The following is a 24,883-nucleotide window of genomic DNA, read 5'->3' as shown; positions in this document are numbered from 1 at the left end:
TAGCTGGGGAGGGGATTTTCCTTCATTTAGATATAATGACTTCCTCTAAAATCCAGAAAAAATTGCTTTTCTTTCTCTCTTTATTCAACTAATATATGCTTATGGGCTTTTTAAGAAACCAATTCTTCGCAGTGTTTCTCAAAACAGGGGCATTTGTGGAAGGCTTCCTGTGGGATGTGTGACATTATGCATGCAGCAAATATTGTGTGGCACTAAAGCTGATTTTTATAGCTGAGAAAGTCACATAAAGACTGAATCAATCTCTTCTGAAGATTGAATGTCTGTCAGTATTCAGGATTACTTCTACACTGCAGTAATAAATTCAAGCGGTTTTTGCTTTAGTATGTTGAGTCTACTAAGAATTTCCTCTCAGTGAGGTTTGGATACCATTTGTTAGTCACATTTATTGGAAACCAAGCATTAACATCAAGTCTGCCACACCCAAGCTGAGCTGCATACTGGCCAGCTGAGGTGTCGTTCTGCCATGTTGACGGAAATGGAACCATCACATGGAAAACACGTGAACTAATGAGGCGAATCCATCGTAGATAACTTTAGCTTGACAATCAGCCTGCCAGTTGTTTCCAGTTGGGATTCAGAAACAGGCTGTATTATTCCTTTCTGTCATTATTATTTTGACATCTTGGGTTGGATATTAAAAGGGTGACTTCTTGACGGTCTACTGCACAAACTCTAATGATCTATGCTAGGCTGTTGTTTGCCCTTCACAAGGTCTTCAGCTGGTGTTTCCTGAGCTGTTTTTCTTTTGAGAGGAAAGCTCTATTCTGGTTTACTCCAACAATTGTTTCCGAGCTGTCTTACACAATTCCCCTCCCCAACAGCACTTAAACCTTTACAGCCTGGGCTCTAAATAAGATTTGTATTCTGCTGCTCTGGAACCCAAACAAAGATCTCTGTACTCTTGGCTTATCTGGAGACTGAACAGAAGTGCTGCCTTCGCTCTATCTGGTGCCCAGCTTGTACCATTAGGAACTGACGATCATCTGTTTATGTAGAGGATGTACTGTACATGTAGAAGACATTAAAATCACTTCAAAGAGTCAACATTTGCTTGTCTGTGGCCTATTGTTTTGACACAAATCTTCATGCATGCTATTATTCATAATACTTTTGGCAAAATGCCAATGTAGTGCATGCAGAAGACGAAGACCCACTTTTTTAGTCTGGCTTTTAACAAAATGTTTAATTTTATCAATATTAGGTATTTTATTTCATTTTATTCTATTATTTATATATATATATGTGTATATATGTATATGTATGTGTGTGTATATATAATTATTATTATTATTTTGTTACATTTTGTTTAATTTATTATTATTATTTTGTTACATTTTATTTAATTTATTATTATTATTATTATTATTATTATTATTATTTATAATTCAAGATGGATGTACCTCATCATGATGTAACGTGAGTGTTGATTGTGTGAGTTTCTGATCTTATGTGTGGGTGGGGTAGAGTTGGGGGGAGGTCTTTATTTTATTTATCTTTGGTTGCAAAGCACTTTGTGCTACATTTTCTTATGTTATTATTATTATTAAGAAGAAGAAGACGACGTACTTTATTAATCACCACACAACATGCACATGCCATGCTTTTTGGTGAAATTGTTCCTCCGCATTTGACCCATCCTGGTCAGTCCTTCCTCTGCGGCAGATCAGGAGCGGTGGGCTGCCAGCCAACAGCGGCACCCGGGTACCCAGTTCCTTTTTGTCAGCCTTTTGGTGATCTTCTTGCATGTTTTTAGTGCGGGGTTTTTTTTGTGGAGGATACCCCAGGTGAAAGGCTCCTTATCCTAAAGGGCATGGTGGACACGCCCCACAGCGCACCAGGCGGGAATCGACCCCAGGACCTTCTAGCTGTGAGGCGACAGTGTTACTCTCTATAGCAATCTTGGCAGGGAGTAGCACAGTTTGGTCACTGCCACTGTTCCATCGTGCCACCCCTGTTGCAATGTCTCTTCTGAAGTGTGAAGCAGGACGTCTGTGTACGTATACTGAGGACTGCTGGGCTCTTTTAGTGCAGTCATTTAAGAATACACATGCCTTGGTCACAGGCTGTATTCAGGTGCGTGTGTGTTCAGCGATGGGAGCTAATAGCAGTTGTTTATGTGTCTCTCTTCTTCTCTCCAAAATGCAATGAGGCTATTACACTGAATCACCTACTGTACCGTTAAATCATCTGAGCACACATTTTGCTTTGGAGCTCAGAGTACGTAGCTTAAAGCCTTAATATAAAACTGACTGCGTTGGCGATGGCAGCGATTAGCATGGGCAGTGACCAAACTGTGCTACTCCCTGCCAAGTTTGCTATAGAGAGTTTGACACCATTACAACAGGTTACAACACACTTTAAACCAGCGGTGGGGCTTGTTATTTCTCTGCGTCGTTTTAAGCCTCTGCAGCCACCGAAGCAGAGTGACTTTTTACGCTATAAGCCGCATTACTCTCCGAGTGGGAGTTGTGTTGCTATGTGTTGATTAAAACCGGCTGTTACAGCTGTGTCCTTGTGTCAGCAACACTGTGGACTCCTGATACCATTTGGTGGGGGACTGTGGTCTCTGGCTCCCAGACGTCTCTATTAGATACTCTTTGTGCATGCACAGCTTTATTATTCTGATTTAATACAACAATGCCCCAATATCCCATTGTGCTTCCCCTGCTTTCACTTTTTATTTACACCACTCTGCCTCCGCCTGCCTCCCTTCCTCTTTTTCACCTCTCTTTTGCTCTCCGTATCAACTCGCACCTGAGCAGGACCTGCAGCATGATAGTAAATCATCTTTATGGTCACGCAGTAGATAGTGTCTCTCTCCCAGAAATGTTGGCAAACTAACCCCCACGAGCCATAACCCCCCCGTCTCCTACGCTCGCCCTCACTCCACCTCCGCTCTGACATGCTTTTGACAAACTGCCCCTCCACTACAATTGATAGCCCCTCAATTTGCTCTCTGGAATTGGACACATTCAGTTGTTAGAGTAACAGCAGAGCGGTATGGAACTATGGTCTTTCTGGAATAACCACAGGAAGGGCTGAGAGGCAAAAGCTCAGCACGACCATTCAATTTTCCCCACTCCTCACCTGCTCACTGGGATGTGAATTTTGAAAGGGCGTTTAGGGAATTAGAGAATTGCTTGACTGAAATGAGCAATGCAGATGACGGTTAGGGTGTGTGACATTGATACGGGAAAGAAATTATATAACCTTAGAAATAATAGGGTAGAGAAATACATGTTTAGTTCTTGAGCTGTTCTAAAATAGATTTAACTCAATAAGAGATTGGATAGAAATGATTAATACCTTCTTCATAGTTACTCATTTTTCAACTGAACACTGAAGTGGTGAAGAAAGCATGATAACTTTGGCTTTGTATATCTTCAATTGTTCAGCTGCCATTCCTGAAATCATTTTAAAATGGTAAATGGACTGTACTCATGTCGCACTTTTCTAGTCTGACGGCCACCAAAAGCGCTTTTTACACAGAAAGTCTGCATTCACCCACTCACACTCACATTTGTACTGCGGCTAAGCCACTTGGTCATTATGAGCTTTATTCATTCGCACACACTCCCATACCAGTGGCACAGCATCAGCAGCAAGTCGGGGTTCAGTATCGAGGCCAGGAATCGAATCACCGACCTTCTGATAAGTGGACGACCTCTCAGCCTCAGTGACCTCAGCCTGCATGCAGAGGATGAGGACTCTGCCTTCCAGGTTGTGTGTCCATATGTACGCAGTGAATGTAAAATTTTCATGATTTACACGTGTGTGAGGCGGTCACTCTGCTGCCTCCTTGTTATGGTCTTGGCTCCTGAGAAGAGGCTCCAGTGAGGATTCCCGTCCCTCTGTGGCACAGTTTCAAACCTCATGAGATCCACACTGTCCCTTTGCTTTTCTGGCTGGTGTTCACATCACTGCCGAAGCGGAGAGCCTTCTGACTGTCAGCTGCACTTACTGGATAACAGATGTGATGGCAGACAAATGAGGACACACACAGACCAACAGACAGAGAGGAATGCTCATAAGTAGATAGAAAGTTATCAGACTTCAGATTTACACAGTGTTCGGCAATCAGTTACTCATATTGTTATTGAAAAGTAATTGCATTACATACACTACTTATTCAGCAGCAAAAGTAATAAGTTATATATTACTTTCTTGAACGGTGCCTTTAAACACCTCCAAATCCTACACACATCCTGCACAGGTCAGATGTATTTTACTTAACACATGTAGAAACAGGGAATATGGATGTTTAACAAGCAGGAAACCTACATTTTAGAGGAATCTAACATCTATCAGCTAGCGTAGCCTCGGTGACTGCACACAGCACTCAAGTTGCATTTGTCCTCTTTTGGTAGAGGGTAAGCTCCATCCCAGCACCAAGCTAACGCCGCTGTCCAATTTGACATCAGCCTACCATCAAACTCCCAGTAAGACAAGCTGAGCCCAAATGTCAAAGAGCGTTACTTTGTGTGCTAACTGCAGTGTAATTAGTCAATATCATACTGTAATCCTTTACACTACACATACACTCCTTCACGAAATACATATAAAAGTGTAAAACATAATAAAAAAATTTACTGCGTTTGCATACAACTTAAAAACAAACTCCAGTTTGTCTGCAGAGTTTACCACAAACTCGAGGAACATGTCAAACAAACTGCTTCCCTCAGATCCTCCGTCGGTCCATCACCTGAAGTGGCTCTGGCCTCCTAATGCATGGCAGGAAGAGGGTAACAACCGCAGTCTTTCTGTCCGACAGCAAATGGTTGAAGATTAGGGGCATTAGGGTAAAGGAACTTTCTTTAGAGTTTAACAAGCTTCACTCCAGGTTTATATCATGATTGATTCTGTGCTCAGAGCTTTTTTATCAATCCATTAGAGCACAGGCTGCAACATGGCAGCTGTCCAGGCACAGGCATTAACATCCCATCTCAGGGCCAGAGAGACTGGGAAGGTCAGCAGGATGAGAGGGGGCTGAGGAAACATTTACCACTCTGTAACAATGATTTCCATACAGTCGCTCTGCAGTATATCCAGCATATTCAATATTTACTACTGCGTAACAGGGGAGGGGACTACAATAACATTTATTGATTTGATCGTCTGCAAAAGTGATGCAGACACACTGCCGTTTCTGTTTGAACCTTATTGTGTGCCGTGTCAGTACAGGTACAGTTGGACAAAAAATAACGTTTACCACTGGAGCGGTGAGACGGGTTGTAACGATTATCCAGTACATTACACAGGCAGAAGATCACTGTAAAAAAAGTATCATGAGACTTCTGTGGTATTTTATTATCAGTGATTAAAAATGAAAAACAGTAAAATCTCTTTAGCTAATTTATTTCTGTATTGAACTTCAAAGTACACATAAGAGAAGACACATAATATAAGATCATTACCATCGCCGTCAGATAGAGAAATGCTCTTTGAACTGCCTCATTCCTGGCTTGGTACAGTAGAGCTGTGTGTGGGCCAGCACACAGGGATAGAGTAATAGAGCATATTTTGTAGGACATGAATGTATAAACAGTCGTGCATTCATCATACTTTATTAATACAACAACTTATTCAGTGGAAAATTGGAAGATGAGTGGGCAATCGTCCTCTCTTGTTGGAGCTCGATTGGGAAAGCTGCGGCGTTCATTACTGCTCAGTCATATTTATTGGCATAGCCCTGTCATCAGCAGAAGATGAATTCTAAAAAGCTCATGAGTTATCATTAAATCAAGCACTTATGGATTATTCATTAAAAAGTAGCAAATGGAGGACATTTAGAAAGTGTCACCTCTGAACCTTTTGGCAGTGAATCTAGGGACCACTTTGTAAACACTCGACAGAGTCTGCAAGTTCCACTGCAGCGAAGAGAACGGAGGACGCTCGTTCTGTCAAAGACTTACTTGCTGTGGGGTTTTCTTGCATATAGAACATCCATCCATTGTCTATAACCGACTATCCCTTTTCGGGGTTGCGGGGGAGCCTATCCCGGCTGTCAAAGAGCGAGAGGCGGGGTACACCCTGAGCCGGTCGCCAGTCAATCACAGGGCAACATATACAGACAAACAACCATTCACACTCACACCTAAGGACAATTTTAGAGTTACCAATTAACCTAATGAGCATGCATGCACGGGAAGAACATGCAAACTTCACATAGAAAGGCCCTGCCCGACCCAGGGATCGAACTGGTGACCTTCTAACTGTGAGGCATGCGCACCACCTGCTGCTCCACCGTGCCGCCCGTATATAGAACATTAATGGAAAATGTACAGATTGTTTCTTCAGGAAAAAGCCTCTCTGCTGATAAATCAGCACTGCACTGACATAATTACTGTGGGGGTTACAATAATTTAGAAGTAATTTGTTTTTCCTAAATACACGATTGTTGCCTTGACTCCTGTGACATCATTTAAAAATTCTTGCTTGCATCAGTGCACTTAGACAAGCAATAATGCTAAATATAAGATTAAATTACATGTCAATACAAAGTCTTTGTGCTCATATTTTTACATTCACATACACAGAGAGAAATTGCTGCCTCTTCATTTTATATAAAATAATTTCCATCGTTTGGCCTCAAGGCTAACTGCATAATCGAATCATCTATATAACCATGCCTGGTGCTGAACCTAATTGGTCTTGAGTGCTTCTAAAAGGTAACATAACATAAAAAGATATTATGCCCTCCTTGCTGTGTGGCAAGGATTTTTTTTATTCATCACACTGCCTGATTAAAGATAGTCACAACACAAAAGAGAAGAGATTTACAGCACACAGCTGGTGCAGCCCTGCGACACCAAATTCAGTAACAGAGTCAATTCTGTACAAAAATATTCTGTTTCATAGAGCAGAGTGTGAAGAACACAGCACAGGTCTTTGCATCTGCAAAAGTATATACTAAGAATTATAGAAATTCACAGTCAACTTGTGTCATGATTATAACATGAATATGCACGTGAATCAACATAAATCACACAGTCGAGATTCAGTTGAAATGTTTGATTTACGAGGGAAGAAAAACTTTGTTCGGATATTGCCAAATGCTAATTGGATTAGTAAATGTTTAATCGACCAGACTCATTTTTTAATAAATTCTAAATGATTTTTAGGTTCACTGCTGTTTTTTCTAGCCCCTTATCTGAAGTGGAAATTGTTCGTCTTAATCTTTAAAGGGGCAGATTTTACACAGGATGGTCAGTTTTCATGTCGTGAGGGGTGCTTCTCCACCTGTGAAGACTTCTGTATAATATCTTGTGCAGCTCTTCAGGGAGCCTTCTGAATTCAGAGAAAATAACCCTGCTGATGTGATCAGGATGAACTCCTTAAAATCTATGAATGCATTCAAACTCAGGGTGTGGCTTTGAAAGATGGATAGTGTATATACTAAATCATGTACCCCTAATAAGTGAGGGGCTGATAAATTTTAATGCTGAAAGAGGAAGAGAAATTTACCCACATGTATTCTCTGAAGTTGTTATATGCTTCTTCCACTAGAAATGGCACATCTTAGAGCCTATTCAGAGCAGGAAAGTGCTTTGGTCCGCTGTCTTTGGTTCGCTTCCTTTTCATTTTGCAATTTTCGCAAGAGCCCCAGAATTTGTCAACAAAGCCACGTGTGCAAAGATCGTTCAATCATTGGACAAAACGGGCGGGGGCGGGGTAACGCGGTAAAAAAAAAAAGGGGAGGGGGGCGCTGGTGAAAACAAACTATGGAGATTTAGCGTGTTGCATTTGTTGTGCTTATATTGATTTGTTTCATACAGTTACAAACGTTTGCAGAATGTCGGGGCATCAGAGGCGTTTGGCACAATGTTGAGCGTACTTTTTATGTAGTCGTCAGCCCAAATCTCCAAAAGACATTTCGTCTCCTCTTCGCTCCATGTTGAGCCACGTCTAATTTCAAACCGATGGTCTGATAACATGCTGCTAATCTTTGGAGTTAACATGCTAATCAAAAAAATATTTCCCATAATGTCTGCAGCAACGGGAGCTTGTTGTGTCCAAAAAGGCATATAATCTTTAGAACTGGGTCGGACTGAGCGTGGTCGCTTTCACGAACCGCACCAGGGTTCGTTTGGAAGCGGACCGAGACCACCTCTCCGGCTGGGTCTCAGTCCGGCTGTTCGGTCCGCACCAGAGTTTGATGGTTTGTATTCACACCAGCCCAAAAGGTCCACACCAGCCATTTTTTTGGTTTGGTTTGAACCAAACAAGGCAGGTGTGAATACACCCTTAGATTCTTCTTCCAAACTATACACCAAGTTAACTTCAAACTAAGCTTCTTTACATGCAGAGAAAAAAACTGCTCACTGGTTGGCTGAAGTTAACAACATGCGACAGGTGTGCATTGTGGTTTATTGACGCTACTCTCTTTTAAAACTTCATTGAATGCAATCATGCAATTACCCAGTCAGAAGCAAATCAGTTGTGTTCATTAATGTTGTAAGGGTAATGTAGTCAAAAGGACCAAATCACTTGAGTGCTTACACATGAAAGGCAGGGAGACAGAGAGTGAGAGAGGGCAACAAAAACACTGCTGGTTGTCACTAAGGGAGGGATCAATGACTGCAGGGTAGTGACAATGCCTGCCAGCTCTGTGTGATCAAGAGCCCTGGCTGGAGAGGACTGATGCTGCCCTTTCTCCTCTCGTCTCCTAGAAAGAGGAGCAAAAAGACAGATAGAGGGAGAGAGGGAAAAGCACTGAGGGACACGACTGTGATGGAAAACTGTGCTGTGGGTCTATAATGATGCAGCTCTCCTATCGAAGGTGGATATAGATGACCCTCGGCCTCGTCGCTTCATCAAAGCTCGCACTGCATGAGCATTTACACACCACAGCTGCCGACACGCCGAAGCGCTGTAAAAAGGAAACTGCTTCAAAACAGTTCACTCAGTCCATAAACAAACATTTCTCTTTTTAATATTGCAATCAACTTTTACATTCACTGTTTAATGTAAATTCTCATTTACAGGCTCAAATTAAAAGCAGAAATATTAGCTTTATCGCCCGCAGCTGCTAAAGAGGAAAATGCAGCGCGGGTGTTTGTGACAAGCGATGCCTTGTTGGTGTGTCTCCCATGTCAAACATCTCTGTCTCCTCAATTGAGTGAAACTGGAGTCACTCAGCAGCCGTGACAAACAGAGCAGTGTGAGACCCTGCATAGCATATTTATCCGTAATGTTTTATGTCTTTCAAGGGCAATGGGGCCAGACAGCGTTGTCTGCTTGAGAATAATCTATCTCCTTCTTCACTGGGGCTGAGTTGAGCACACAGCTGGGAAGCAGCCTGGAATATGATTCCCAATTTATAGTGTACTTTTGTCAGGATCAAATGGGATTGGATGTACGGCTGAATTTGAAAATGTACTTTCCTATAGCTCTTTAAATCAGGTTAGGAGCTCCCCTCTGACGTTCCATCAAAAGAATCAAATTTCACCACTGTGTCCGGAAAATGATTTTAAATCGACTTTGTCAAAGCACAATGTCCATTCTTCTTGACTCGTGAGGCCTTAAGTCTTACTTTTTTTTTTTAAAAGGAAGTAGTTTGTTGTGGTAAATTCACTTTTATGGATAGAGCTTGTGTTTGTTCTGTCTTGCTGTTCTGCCTCTTGAGTGTTTTCATGTTTTCTGCTGATAATTATGATTTTTTCTGTGCTTTTTGTTCACAGGATTGAAGAGTTAAAACTAAAATCCTCCTTGATACAGGCCAAATTTCTACATGTTCAATGCGTATTAAGATTACCAGCAAAATGTAGATGAGATAAAACCTCTCGGGTGCACTAAGAAAAAATACTTTTGCGTACTAAAGTAGCATTTCAGACAGACGATGTATTACACATTGTTACAAGGAGTTTCTTTGCAGAGAATAGAGCAGCATCCATGTTTTGCTCAGTATGTTCTAAATCAAATAAGGCTGCATATGCTCATATGCTACTTCCAGCAGAGCCTCAAGCATGAAGAGTGGGAAACATTTTGGTTAAATTATGCTGTATACAAATGATTAGAGGGATGTGTCAGTGAAATGCTCAAGTCGTAAAATAAATACAGTGTGAGAGGAATGTGAACTAATGGCTGTCGCCCATCACTGCAGCGAGGTAGCAGGAGTGAGTGATTTTTGGAGAGAGGCATAAGAAGAACACAGATAGGCAAAGTTTGGAATATCCCCCTGACTACCAGGAAAAAAAAAGAAAAAAAAAGTTATCCAGTCTTTGTAAGGTCATTAGAATACTGAAAACTTTTTTTAGGACATTTTTAACACTTACTATGCTAAAATACAGTTAAAATAATTCAGAAAATGCTTTAATGTGTTGTTAAGAGACTTGTCTGAAATATACCAACAATATTTCAAGCCGAAATTCGCTCAATGAAAAGTATTCTGCACTTACTTTTCCTCTTCCCATAAAAATGCGCTTGCACTGATGGACGCCATTTTCCTTAAAGAGAAAGAGAAAGGTACCAAAGCCCCACCCCTTCACATTTGGTATCATTGGTATCATACTGGCAGGGGAGATTCCATGATCAGCAAGGTGGTTCACTCATGGTGAGGCGCATCCATTGCACTAAAGGATGTGCTGACCCATGTGGGAATCTCGACTGCATAATTTGTGGTAGTGGGGGACTGCGTACGCGCTCTCCCCTCATTTTTAAACAATTTCCTCTCGGGGATCAATAAAGGAATTCTGATTCTGATTCTGAAAAAAGCCCTAAATGTCCTCTGTAGATAGAAAAGGAGTTAATTCAGTAGTATGCAGTGGGTGGGAGATATTCAGGTTTACAATTGTCCTCCACAGAGGACAAATTTGAGCCACTGGTAGTCAGGAGGACATAGAAAAGAAAGAGGGAGACTTCTAATGTATTATGAATGCATATGGAGAATGAGTCACATCATCAGTGATTACTATGTGAGAAATGCAGTGGTGGTCATAATGTATTATGAGCCCCATCAGTCAACCACTAGTGTTTAAGCAGTCGAGATCATCCATAAGACACTTTGACACGGTCACATCTACGGAGTTTCATGGCTGCTGATATCGTGCATTAGAAAGCAGTGTGTGTGTGTGTTTATGATTGTAGTCACAAAGCATGATAATTCACTATGAATGCCCCCATAGTGCACTACAGATGTGGTCTTCATACAAAGTGGGCCTGAATTTTCATCCAGGTGTACGAGTCATGTACAGATAGTCTGTCCCACTAAAGTTAAGCGTTACTGGAGAATGGGACTTGGATTCTTGTTATGAGCCTCACAGAAAGCAGTGAGAGAAGTTTCGGATAAGAATACAAAGATGTTCTTGCCTGAGGCCTGCTGCCTTTCAAACATGGTTCACAGGTGGCTTCACACAGTGTGCTGATTGTCTCAGCCTCTTCCAGTGGTTTTTAATCAAAACAAATTTTAATCGAGGTGTTGATTAACCTTGCTGGGCTGTTGACAATAGGCATGATTAGCAAGCTGTCTAACTGAATCAGCACAAGTGAGAGGGAGACATGAATTCTATACGAGGTAAGTGATGGATGGAAGATGAGGAATATCAGAATAACAACCAGGTCAAAGTTGATTAAGCAGAAACAAAAGAACTGAGTTTCAGCAGGAAATGTAAGAGATGAGATTAGGACAAGGATAAGAGGTGAAATCGTGCTTTGGCTCAGAAATAAGGAAAAATCTGAGGAGCGGACGGTTTTGGTGTAGGCCAATATAAGGTGGAGAAAGGAGTATCAGTAGCAGCCTGTTACTTTTGATGAATGGAGGTCAACTAGGTAGGAGAAAGGTTAACTGATAACGACAGATAAACTGGGAGGGGAAACAAACACAGACCTCAATACTTTACTTCTAATGACCAGTAAGTGTGTGCAGCCCACCAGGCGCCCAACAATAGCTTTACACACCAGCTGAGAGATAACACACAGGCTTCATGAATCTACGTCCGTACGCTTTCCCATTCGTTATCTCTTCCTGTTCACCCCAGTGCATCACCGCCTGATGCCAGCCTCTGATAGGCTTGTGTTTTGGAGAGAACTCCTGATTAGAGCCATTCAAACCTGACTGGTATTGCAATTTGCAGTCTTTGAGGGCAAAGTGTGATTGCATCAACATTCTTAAGTAGGCTCTGACTGACAACACCTGAAAAGGTGTAACCTCCCTGTCAATGGGGCACCATTTCAGCTTCAGCAGCCTGTGCATTGCATTGGGTTTCCATCTGTCACTGCCACGAGTGGGAGGTTCATTGGAAACCTGTGGCTGTATTTAGACACACCAAACTCTAACAAAGACGGGAGAAAGTCACTACAATACTTATGAAAACACTCCTTTTTTCAAGTTTACTTACTGATGCTTTTAGACAAAACATCCCTTTCAAGGTGAATGAACATGCCATCTAGATAAACCTGAACGTGCTCAGATCCACACACCAAATCCCAACAGGGAAGAAATAAAGTGCATTCAAATGAATTCTGCTGGATAGCAGCTGGTGCCTGCAGCTGACGCTCTTGTTGTTTTTCAATCCCTCACTTCACACCTCTCTCCCGTTCCTGTGCGGTGAAGTGAAAGGTGTGAGAGGTGGAAGTATTGACAAGCTTGCCAACTAGAAAAGGGATTTGAGCAGAGTGACGGTGAGGACATGATACTGCCAGGGTTACGCCAGCTCACTTACGACGCAGCTCTACACTCCCCACCAGAGATGTTGGATTTGCATCGCAATGGGACCTGTCTGCTTGAATAATCTCTAAAAAGTCAAATCAGTTTTGGAGTGTTGCAAGAGAAGTTCTGATCATATGGTAGCCAGGCCAATTTGCTGTTTTGTGCGTGCTTGCTGTTACCTGAGCTCACCTCCAAGCCAGGGATCTATGAATAGAAATAGTTTGGTAAATACACACTTGATTTCATGCTCATGCATTTTTCTGCAGCCCCACTCTCCTCGCACTCATTGTTAAACATTTTCATTCTACACCAGCCCACTTTTCTGGGTAGTTTTGTTTAACACCAGGATCCACTGATCTGAAATTTACAGGTTTGCACAGTTATTTATTTTTTTTCAATTGATAGATCTACAATTTTATTTATTTCTCAGAACTAAAAACATGACAACAGTCAAGTAAGGTATTCAGTGTTTTATTCATGAGGATGTACGTAGGGTTCCTTTGTGTTACTGAAACCCAGGAGTTCTCTCCAAAACACTACCCAGTCTCACTCCAAGTTGTGTAATACCTACGTTGGTCCACAAGGCAAAACGTAGTCATTTCACAAAAACGGCTCTGAAATTGTGACATGGGCACGTTTTATCTGCCTGGTCTTTTCTGCGGGCATACTTTAGGTCACGTGACTGCCGAGTTTCTCCCCGGCGTGAACAAAAAACATGGCGGACATCCCTTCTATTTTCGGTGGAAATTGCTATATTCTAAGATAGCTTGTGGCTTTAGCTTTGTTTCGCTAACTTTTCTAGCGACAAATGTACACTTTATTATCATAGTATCCATTTGGTTTATGTATATGATCAGTAGTTTTTTCATTTCGACGTACATTCTTTCAGGTCTCTCTACGAAATTGTTGGGAAAATACGTTTTTGTTGTTGCTATGGTGGTAGCTATTGACGCTTTTAACAACGAACAGGAAGGAAGTTGATGTCGGTCACGGACCAAGTTGCTCTTAAAACTGGTTAGGCTACATTTGACCACAAATATGCTTCTGTGCATTAAATAATGACTTCTGTTTGATTTTCAAAACATAACTAAATCTTTTAAAAATTAATGATACGTTTTTTGTTGTTGCTACAGTGGTAGCTACGGACGCTATTAACAGTTCAGTGCAAACTCAAAACCCATGCTGTGTCACTACTATACCTCAAGCTACACTTTGCAGTGGGATGCTAGGTAGACGTTACTTCAAAGAAGGACAGATTGATCATGAGCCCACCTGAATTCCCATGCTGACTGCTGGTTCCACAACAGCAGCGCTCACTCATAATCACCTCCATTCAAGAGGGAACTTCCTCCTTAATTAAGTTTCATCGCCCACTCAACACATTGCGAATGTTGACCGTATTACACATAATTAAATGCCTTATAGCAACGTTTCCCAATCAGTGCAGTACTAAAACACACAACTGTATGTGCACTTGGTTATCAGTTGTGCAGAGATATGAATGCACCTGGTATTATACCTGTTTTATTCATACACAGTGGGATTAAAAATAATGATAGCTTCTGTCCTACCATATGCTTAACTTTTCGCCAGACATCCTTTTACATAAGCTTTGGCTCACTTTACTTTCAGTGACCCAAGTTTACCAATGTCTTGGCAATTAATACAGTTTTTCACGGTACTTTGAGCACAGAGTTTTTGTAGGCATTAGCCCACTTCATCCTGCCGATCTGCCTCTGCATCTTTTCTGTGTGTGTTTATCTCACTGTTTTTGTGCCTCTGCCTTTCCCTTGTTTCTCAGCTTTCTCCTTTATTACTCTCTGAATATTGCATTCACACTGTGACAACAGCCACCCAACAGCAGCTTCTTTTCTCCTCTCCATTCTCGCCCGGCTGCTCCTCCTCTATGGCGTGGCCGTGTGTTTACTGCTCCAGTGTTATTTTACAGGCCCAGCAGGTGTGGCCAGGGTTCGGCAGCCTGGGCTGGGAACCAGATGGTTTCATGACTCAGGTGCTCCATGCCTGGCTAACCTGCCAGCTGCAGGTGTCTGAGGCCCAGTCTGATTGATTCTTTCTCCCTCTCTCTGTCTCTGTCTCTCTCTCTCTCTCTCTCTACTGGCTTTCTGGCTTCATCTCAGGCTGTGGATGTCGCCAGGCCTGGATGGGTCAGCCAGACCTATACTGAGGTGTGTGCACTGACATTTACCTTGATGGAGGCAGAGGCAATGCAAGATTGAGGGGGAGAGGGAAATGTAGAGTGGGGAAGAAGAGACAGTGGCTGGATGAAATGTCAGGCAGCTGGCAGGCTGTCTGTCTGACTGGCTGGATCATTGGCAAACCATCCAGCATGCATGCAGAGACACAGACACATGCATATGCATATGCAAACACACACACACCAGACACACACTGAAAAGAACTGAAATGCATACATGCTGGCTGGTTTGCTGGATCATTGGCAAATCTATATGTGCAGACATATAGGCGGACACACAAACACACACATACTGTGTATGTACACACTCAATATTGAGAAATGTGCCTAGAAGAACACACCAGAATGCAGCATATACTCTACCAGTACTGCAGGGTTGTGCACATATGTTAAACTGTAAAACATATATGTAAACACTTTTTTGGTAATTTAAAGAGAGACAGTTGCAAGTTAAACATAGAGTTTATTCTTACAAAATGAACACAAGTAGTTGGACTGTGTTCCATATGCAGGTCAGTAAAAACAAGTGACTGAAAGAAAATCTAAATAATAAAGACATTAGAATGCATGAACACATGCACATGACGCTGACAGAAATGTCGTCCCTCTTCTTGACCTTTCTCAATCTGCCATTTTTCTTTCCTCCACGGTCTGATTGAGTTTATTCACACATACATGTAGTCACACATCACTTCCAACAGCTATCAAAGACTCTCTCTCAGCCTGTCTCCCGCTTACCCTCTTCAGCAAATATGAGGCATAGTGGCCTTCTTCATCTCTATCAGATGTGTTGTGGATTCTTGAGGCGCTATTGATTTCCACCAGAGGTGACATTTACTGCGCGCTCTGCCAAGTCATTGCCTTAATCACCTGACTGGTCCTTCACACTTGAACTGAATCATATGTCAAACTCTTGAGCGAGGAGCTGACCCATCATTGCTCCTCCCCTGTGAGTATGAGTTGACCAACATCATAGCTACAACCACAGCGACCAGGAGCCACTCAGACATGTCCTCCAGTCATCTGCCTCCCTCATGTTAATCAATACTACTGTCTACACAATCCTGCACAGTTAGCTATTACTTCATTTACCGTTTACTACGTTGCAAAGCACTAACCTTGAGATGACGGTAGTGTACGTTTTATCATAAATAATTGAGTACAACAAAGCTCTTTTAATGTCTTCGAATGTTTCTTTATTTCACTTCGTTGTTGGGAATGGATCTTACAGTAGGACGGCATGATCTGAATGCTTGAAGTGAAGCATATGGATCTTTTCTCCTGATTGAGCATTCCTTGGCTGCACTTACAGCACTAACATAAACCTAAAGACCTGCTCTCCGGCTTTTTGTCAATAGATATCTTTATTTATTTCTGCCCCATGAAAACTGATCTATAGAGAACCAATCTACGTCTATCAATCTACGCAACACACATTTTTTTCTTCCTCCTTCAGGGCTCCTTCGACTTCTTTTTCTTGTATATATATCTACTCTTTATACTAATCTCTACTTACAAACTAATTTGTATTTTAGTGATGTCTAAATATCTGTTTATAACAAGGCTAGGTTTGAACTTAAAGTGGCTATAATCAGTGTTTTTGTAATAACATCAAATGACGATCTGAAAACAATGTGATAATGAAATGAATGTGTCATTCATAGTGATGAACCTTCAGAGAATTATCATCTGAATCTGCTGCTCCCCTCACTTTTACAAAGCTTTATTTGCGAGTTTCAGTCATTGTTTGTTGTCCGGTCAGACACTTAATTGTTTCGGTTCACTGTCATAGCATCATTTTCAGCCTCAGAAGGGAGCTGTCTTTAGTAAAATACAGTTCCCTGCAGTGGAAACCAGATGACAGACTGACAGTAGCCCCCAGAGCTTGACAATACTCTCTTGACACTAGGGAAATTAATTGTGAATCTCTGTCTGAGCCTGTATCTGAGGGAGTTACATGGAGTCAGAATACATGTGTTACTTGGAGGTCAGGAGTCTCTCTGGCTGAGGGGAGCTTGGGAAGGCCTACAAAGTGAACTGCCTTGGAGAAATGGCCCACTATGATGAGGATAACTGTGCTATCTTGAGAAGGAGGTATGTCTTTGACAAAGGAAACCAGCTAGATGATGATGTGAGGCCTTCCCCTGGGTGCAGATGGAGCAAGCAGAGACAGTCACGGGTGCCGATCTCCACGGTAGGCCTGTCGATTTGGGGATCGCGTAGCTGTCAGCGGCATTTCTGAAAATCTGAAATTACACTTAGCTTAATACTCTGTCTGTGATTACAAGACAATGATAACATGGTAGGAACTGTGCGGTGAGTTGCTTGGGACAAAAACCTCAATGTTAGTGGTTCCAAGGGCACAACGGACTGAATGGCCAAATCATGGTAAAGAGAAAAGAATAAGAATTTCTCCAACAATAGTCAATGAAATTATCTTCAGCTGCTGAATCAGTTGAACCTTTGGAGAGGAAGAGTGTGCGTCTTATTACGGAAGGTTGTCTGAATTTGCAGTCTGGGCTTTGATGGGGATGAGGACGCAGATTGATTCATTGCTATCCCCACTGCAACTGGTGAGCCCTGCCCTTTTAGCCCACTGAACAGATGGCAATGAAATGACCCGATTGACCACAGTATAGGCACTCACCGCTCTCATGCAACCCAGTCTTTCTTTAGGGGACAACTGGGCCTGACCTAATTGTTTGGGCTCATCCGAAGGAACTGGAGACAAGGAGGAATTATTAGAGGTGCCAGACGGAGGCTGTATTCTTAATTTTGTTGAGGGGAAAATGGAGGTCCAGGTGGTGGATGATGACTGATGAGTGTTACTGGCCTCTTCAAGATGCCGCTTCCGCTAAGGAGACAAGGGATTCAAGGTTAGCTGGTTCGTCATGTGAAGCCATTTGATCTTTGAATTGTTCATTCAGGCCTTTAATGAGCACTTCCCACAGTGCCTCGTCATTCCACTGCCAGCACCCAAAAATCCACAGTGTGGTCTGCAACACTTCCCGATCTCATAGTGATCAGTGTGATTAAACACAGCTCTCACTTTGTGACAAAATCTCCATAGGAAATAGTGCCCAAAGAATTGCTTGCTTTCACCTCATCAGCCCATGTAAGGGCCTTTCCTCTTAAGAACCTCATAATATATTGTACCTTAGATTGATCCAATGCAAAGGTTAACGGCTGCTGATTGAAAACCTATTGAGCACTGTAGTAGGAACCCGTGGCATTTCTCCAAATCACCAGCGAAAGGCTCAGGGTCCGTGAAATATGAATCTCTTACTGGTGTGAGTGCAGGTGGTAATCACGGCTGAACAGCTGAGGCAGGTGGGGACCCTGACGGGGCTGAGGGACCGATTTGAGACGTTAACAGAGAGAGTTGATTCATTAATTGTTTTATTTGAAGTCCCATGGCTTTAGTATCGTCACAGTGTGGGCAGTGCAATTGCTCAAGGTGTCCGAGAAGGATTCCTTGTTTGGAAATAGTTTGATACATGTTTGATGTTTCCTGCTTTGAGTCTATTGGGTCCTTGTTGCCTGATCATTCTGTTAAGCCGATCTGGGAGACCATGTAAAAGATCAACCAAAGGCAATTTATTATAAAGTTTATTTGTGGTGGAGTGATGGAGCAGGACTGGTTGGATTGTGTTTTGGGAATTAGAGGCAAAAAGTGGCACAGGGCAGGCGGTGGCTGGAGCACTGGAGACTGACGAGAAGCAATATGAATGCATTATAATTCAATGTAGATGTCCCTATAGTGCACTACAGATGCGATCTTCCTAGAAAGCATTGATGGACAGATAATTATTCAAGTTAATCACACATGGTCTTAAAAGTCAAACTCTGAATCAGGTCCTGTGGGTAAACATATGCCCATGTTTGTTCACTTAGAAACAGATGTAGATGTTTTTATTCATTGCATGCTAACCCCTAAGTACCGATAGCTTCAATCTCGCTCAAGCACATCTATGAATCAAATCCTTTCATGTGTGCTACATGGTCCAGACGTGAAAGCAAAACAAGTGCACAGAAACATGCCTGCACGCAGACAAATGTACAAAAGCCCAAAGAAAGTCTTGATATGGCTCTCCTCCTGTAAAATTACCTCCACACAATGAGTGGGAACATCTGTTGAGATTGTATTTTCAATGAATTCTTCTTTTGTAAAAGAGTATTTCAAAGTGGTCAAAAGATGGGCATTGTTGAATGGTATGACCTTCACATGTCTAGTTCACTCTTAAATGGTTTCCTGATGGAAAGTATTGCCCATAATTATAGTCCCCTTTGCTAACAACATTGTCATTAGCATTGTGTTGCCTTAATGCTTTTGCTGCCCTGCTGTGACTCACTGGGGCTAGATTGTAATATTTCCTGCTTAATGGACATTAAAATAGGTGTTGATGTTGTTAAATCCTGCTGAAGAACGTGCGTAGTGTGTGGTGTGTTTATAGGGGATGCACTTGCTTACATGCACATATCACTGAGCTTGTATGTTGGTGTGCATATGAAAATGTCTTTTTTCTATTTACATGTACGTCCCATGCATCCTTACTATGCCGACATGCCTCTGGCCCTTAAGTCAACTTGACTGAGTTTATGGACCAACAAGCATTGTATCCCAGCTTGTCACGATGCTTCGTGATAGATCTGAATTACCATTTTGACATCAGCAAGAAAAGCATTAAGTCCTCTGGGTGCAGTGATTACTTTGCAGGGACATTACATGTAATGACTTCTATGGCTGACTGTCTGCCAAAGCTTGTTCATCATGCAGACAGATCTCTATAGACAGCATAGACGGTGCTGTGTGAAAGTCTTGTAACTTGCATGAGGTCTCATATAACTGTTGTTCCAAAGCCAATGAAATATTTCACCTTGTCTCTAATCTAGATTTTTCCCATTAATGCTAGAAAACATTTGAGGTTCCATTATTTCCCGATTATCAGTATATACTCTGTGACAGACAGCATCCAGTTATTATTTTCCATTGTTCATTTCTCTGGGGAAGCTACTACAGGCGGGGTCAGGAGATATGAGGATGAGCAGGTGTGTGACACTGATCACAGATGGCTCAGTTTGGCAGATGCTTATCATGCCATACTTTGTGATGTATCTAATTACAGCACCTACTGTGTCGGAATAATCCAATGATTTCCCAGATGACTATTTGAATGAATATTTGCAAAAACGCAATGAATTTTCTTGTTTTCTTACATTTTCTGTTTTTCTGATCAACTACAGAAAAACATTTGGCATTTTACTCAACCACTAGAGTTACTAGAGAGGACAATATGTGGTGGGAATTGGACTGTGACCACCTACTGAGTCAAAGTCCCCCAGTCTGTCATCTTCCCCTCTTTCCCCACTCCATAGTGGCCTTGTCCAATGTGATTTCAGTCGAATATTGACACCTTTTCACAATGTTGGTGAACATATTAATAATCAGTAGGTCCCTTCAACTCCATACTCTCTGCTTCCTTGTAGTGCTTCACCAGTCATTTCTCAGCATACAATGCTAAGATGGTCTACATACTGTAGGGATTCGGGTTTGTTCAGTGTGCTAAAATCATCAAGCTTCTGTATTTCCGAACTGCATTGCCTGCAGCACGTCTGTCAATTTTTGCAACGCAACACAATTCTGCTTCCAAAGTGATTCTTCATAATGATGCCAAACAGTAGCTATTACCAATACAAAAAGAGGGTGAGGTTACTTATTTCTCTACACCTGTCACAGCGTCACCCATCATTCAAGAAGAGGCCACATCCTTTTTATGAAATCATGAGGAATATTTGAAGGCATGCCCCACTTTCAAGGATGTTGAGAGTACAATTACAACAGAATAAATCCACACTAAGACAATTAATGAGAAAGCAAACAAAGGACAGTTAAACAGTCAAGAGCTCTAGTTTGGTACTCGTCCCACACAAAGCGGGGTCTTCATAAATTAAGTCTTACTCGCTGTCCTCCTTGGTGTCTCCATCACTGTCCTCTACTTCAGCGTCCTCCATGAAAGATGATAAAGGTGCACCTCCAGGCCCTGGTTGAGTCTCATTCTACAGGTAAAAAGCTGGCTTCGGGTCAGATTTCTCTGTCATCTTAGACAGCTGAATGTGCGCCAGGGCTGAGAGTATGTGACAGACAAGATCTGTACTTATTATTGTTATGCTGATTTTCAGTAGCTATCTAGATTGCTTGTATTTACTGTTTGAAGCAAATCACACACAGAGGATGCTGCCATGCATTTCCCTGCTTGCTTTAAGTACATCCATTCTCTCAGTGGAGTCTCTGTCAAGTTGCAAGGTTGTTTTTGTGATGTCCTCCAATCCATCAAAGAGCAGCCTCAAAAATTCAGTGGACTGCAACTTTAGTCTTAACTCCCCACCGATACATGCTCTGCATAATATGCACCTCCAACACGGACTATTAGACGCAAAATCCTCAGCACAGGAAGACACAGGACGTGCATGTTTAGCATTATAAAATGCTAGGCGAAAAACATTATGCAGAACTTGCAGTTGTTTTTCATTCAACCTATTTTGCCATTTAGCAAGTGCGTGACTGGGCTTTTCAGCTTGTTAGCAACAGCTTGTGCCATATTTGTTTGCTCTGTACACTCGTCTTGTTTAGCAAATAATGAATGAAAATTGTTTCAGACACTATAAAACACACCTGTTTTGTCGGTTAGCAGCGGATGCAAACAGCATAGCTTACAGCACACGTCGATGCACTCATTGTTAGCTTCAAACCTTGGCACAACTTGGAGCCACTTTTCAGAGAAAAGTCAGTTCCTCTGCTTGGCTTCTTTGAAGGTGGCGAACACCAAAGTAGCTGCTTAATGTCTGTTTTTTTTAATATCTCTCACAGTAGGGTACTTCACTGGGTCACATGTGGTGACAAGAAATGCGTACTGGCATGAAATGTGTATTGATGACCAGTTACTGTCACAGTCTTACCTGCTGCCATTGTTTCCTCATCTGCTCACCGGTGCCCTCAGTACTTTTCCACTCTCAGCCACACCCACCTGCCTGCTCACCTGATCACACACCTGAGACTCATTGCAATCAGTGCAGTATATAAGCTGCTCTGCCACACTCACTGATTGCCAGATTGTCATTGTCCTCATGCAAGACTCTCCAGCTAAATCTTGGACTGATCTCTCATTGCTGACCCTGCCTGTTCCCCGGTAACTGCCTCAGCCTTTTGTCCCCGACCACGAGTCTTGCTTTTTGTTTCCTGGACATTGTTTGTCTGAGTGTTTGGTGTTTGCCACACCGAACACTTACAGAGACTTGAAGACTTTGTGTTCTGCACGTCCCAAGTCTTTGCCTGCCTGTGATTGCTGGAGGTTTTATTCCCTGCACAACACCAGAGACTGTACTTGTTGCTGATAATCTGGTCCTGCCAATTCAAGATTTAAAAAGTTGATAAAAGCTTTACCTGTGGGCCGAAAACCCGCTTTGTGACAAATTACAGCTGCTGCCTTCTTCTGTTTTATGATCTCCAAATGTTGTATTACCGCATCTGCTGGATTGCAAGAGCTTCACAGTGCAAACTATTTACAGTGGGTATTTAGTACCCACCCAGAGTGATCCCATTTTCTGTTCTGTCACACAACTGGACATTATGCATATCTGTTTTTTGTGCAAAGACGTTTTTAACCTGAATTTAGCCTGGCAGACTATGTAAACTTTACAGTACATCTGAAGAAAATGTAATGCACCATGAACTCATAAAATCTTGAGCATTTACCGCAGTGCACGCTGTCATCTTTGCTATCTTTGCCGGTTCAGTCTTTAACTTCACATACAGGGGACAGACCTATAGATCTGTAAGTGAACTTGCACAGGAACAATAGAGTACATTTTTAATGAGACATCTTGCTCTTGAATAGCAGACTAAAGTTAAAAAAAAAACAAAAAAAAACTCAGTAGCATCTGTAAATGGGTCACTGTTGAAAATAATACAATGTGAAATGGTAAATAAAATGAAACGGCATGAGGCACATATCTTTGAATTAATGCGTCTCATGGTTACGTACAGTAGGAATTGTTATTTTTGCTCGGCTGCTGCTGGTGAGAGAGTGTTTGGTCTCTATCTGAGAATTAGTTTAGACAAGCCACTTAAAATCGTTCCATGTTTCCATGGGAACACCCACTCTTTAAAAGGTTGTTTTTCAAAAGAGGGGTTGAAGTGCCTTTTCCCTGTGTAATTTTTAAATTGAATAAATGTAATTTCCAGAGAAAGTGGGTCAATGAAAAGTCAAGGAAGGTAATTTTGCAGGTTTTTGTCCATTTTTGTCTGAATTCTGAAATACAACCATAGTACATCATGACCTTCCCTTCAGACTGAGTGCATGTTTACATGCACAAAGTATTCTGTTTTTTATTTTCATGCTGCTGTGGATACTCGATTAATGCAATGACGTACGCCCTGTTGTCTTTGCGTTGGTTGTTTGCATCAAAATAGGATTTTTTTCAAACTTTTTCTACCAGTTGGTGTTGTTATATTTGTACATAAACAAAGACCTATTGATATTGAAGTCTTTCATAATGTTAAAAAGTCGTTGTGTCTCTCCTTCTGACCAGAAGCATTGGCTTTTCTTTTGTGCGTGTCTCTGTCCCAGCACGCTGTTGGATAGTTAGCTTGTTTACTCGACACACAGGCAAGAGACTGTGTGTCACTAACTGCCCTAAAAACCCCAATTGAGACACATATTCAGTTTTCATTATGCCGTGGGAATGCTCCTAAAAGCTGAATAATATCCACATGTCTTAATCGGAAAAGGCTATATTAGGAATAAGGCCTAATTTGCAATATCCAAATGGAATTTGTTGTTCACATGAAGAGGGGAAAAAAAAGATAAGCTATTGAACACACTCTCTTTCGATCAATCCTTGAATAAATCATATTTTATTTAACGTTAGTGTAAGGCTGAACCATCCTAAAGTACAGCAGGTAGTAAAACCGTCATTTGCTGCCAGCCTCTCAAGCTAATGCTCTACATTTTTTGTACTTGTATCCCACACTGTCACCACAACAAGCTCAAAAGCAGTACAAGTTTGACTGATTTAAGGGGTTATTGCTGCCAAATTTCACATTACATATTCTTGGTCAATAATACTTCGTCTTTTTAAAAAAGCAGCTATGTAAAATCTGATGAATTGCCTCAAGTGATGTCACTCGAGTTGTGAAAATGCAAATAAAACCTGGGGGTATGGAGTTAAAAAGCAGTAATTTTACAAGACCTCTTCAGTCAGCTCTGCATCTCTGCTCGAGGCGAGTGGCTCGACCAGCTACCAGCATAACGACTCCACCATGGTCAATGCAGGATCCACGTTTTGACATGTTCCAAAGATCCTTCTCACAAAAAAAACATCCACTGTGAATTTGACAGCGTTATAAAAGTGCAGTGGATATTTGGTGGAGTTGTCTGTCAGTAGTTCAGAAACTTTATGCTCGTCAAAGTACTGATTTTCCTTTGTCACTGCATGTTTATGTATCTGCTCCAGCCTTGTGATGTTTATTCAGGATTAACAAGGATCAGGTCTTCAAAAGGAAAACATTTATTTATTCATTCTGTCCTCCTGCCTGTACCTGTCAGGTTTATCTCCACAGAAACTTATCGTTCTGACCTGTCCTTTGTTCTGTGTGTTGCAGGTTGCCCATGTGGGTGGCCAAGAGGATGGAGGCCATGAGGGCTGTGTACCTGGCTTCCAGGTCAAGCACTACCAGGTGGTGCATAGTGGACCTTTCCAGAAAGGCCAGGTTCTTATACAAGGTCAGTAAAAATACTTTACAATCACTTTAAATTCAAACTTTTTCTGCTTTGCTTTGGAGTTTGATCTGTTGTTCCCTCTTAAACTGATCGACACAATGTTGCATTTGTGAGTGAAGACATAAAAAAACCTGAGTGGCTTCCGAGAATTTGAATAGCAGTATATGTGTGTGTGTGTGTGTGTGTGTGTGTGTGTGTGTGTGTGTGTGTGTGTGTGTGTGT

The 24,883-nt window shown here is 41.9% G+C and overlaps 1 pseudogene; it reads left to right on the top strand.

Annotated features, from left to right (window-relative positions):
- The first annotated feature begins 10,527 nt into the window (after positions 1–10,527).
- Positions 10,528–10,672, top strand: LOC139338261 (U1 spliceosomal RNA; annotated as a pseudogene).
- Positions 10,673–24,883: the final 14,211 nt, after the last annotated feature.

This window comes from Chaetodon trifascialis, chromosome 10, assembly GCF_039877785.1.
Source record: "Chaetodon trifascialis isolate fChaTrf1 chromosome 10, fChaTrf1.hap1, whole genome shotgun sequence".
Taxonomy (NCBI): Eukaryota; Metazoa; Chordata; class Actinopteri; order Chaetodontiformes; family Chaetodontidae; genus Chaetodon; species Chaetodon trifascialis.
Note: the sequence above shows the minus strand (reverse complement) of the source record. Positions and strands in the feature narration are given on the sequence as shown.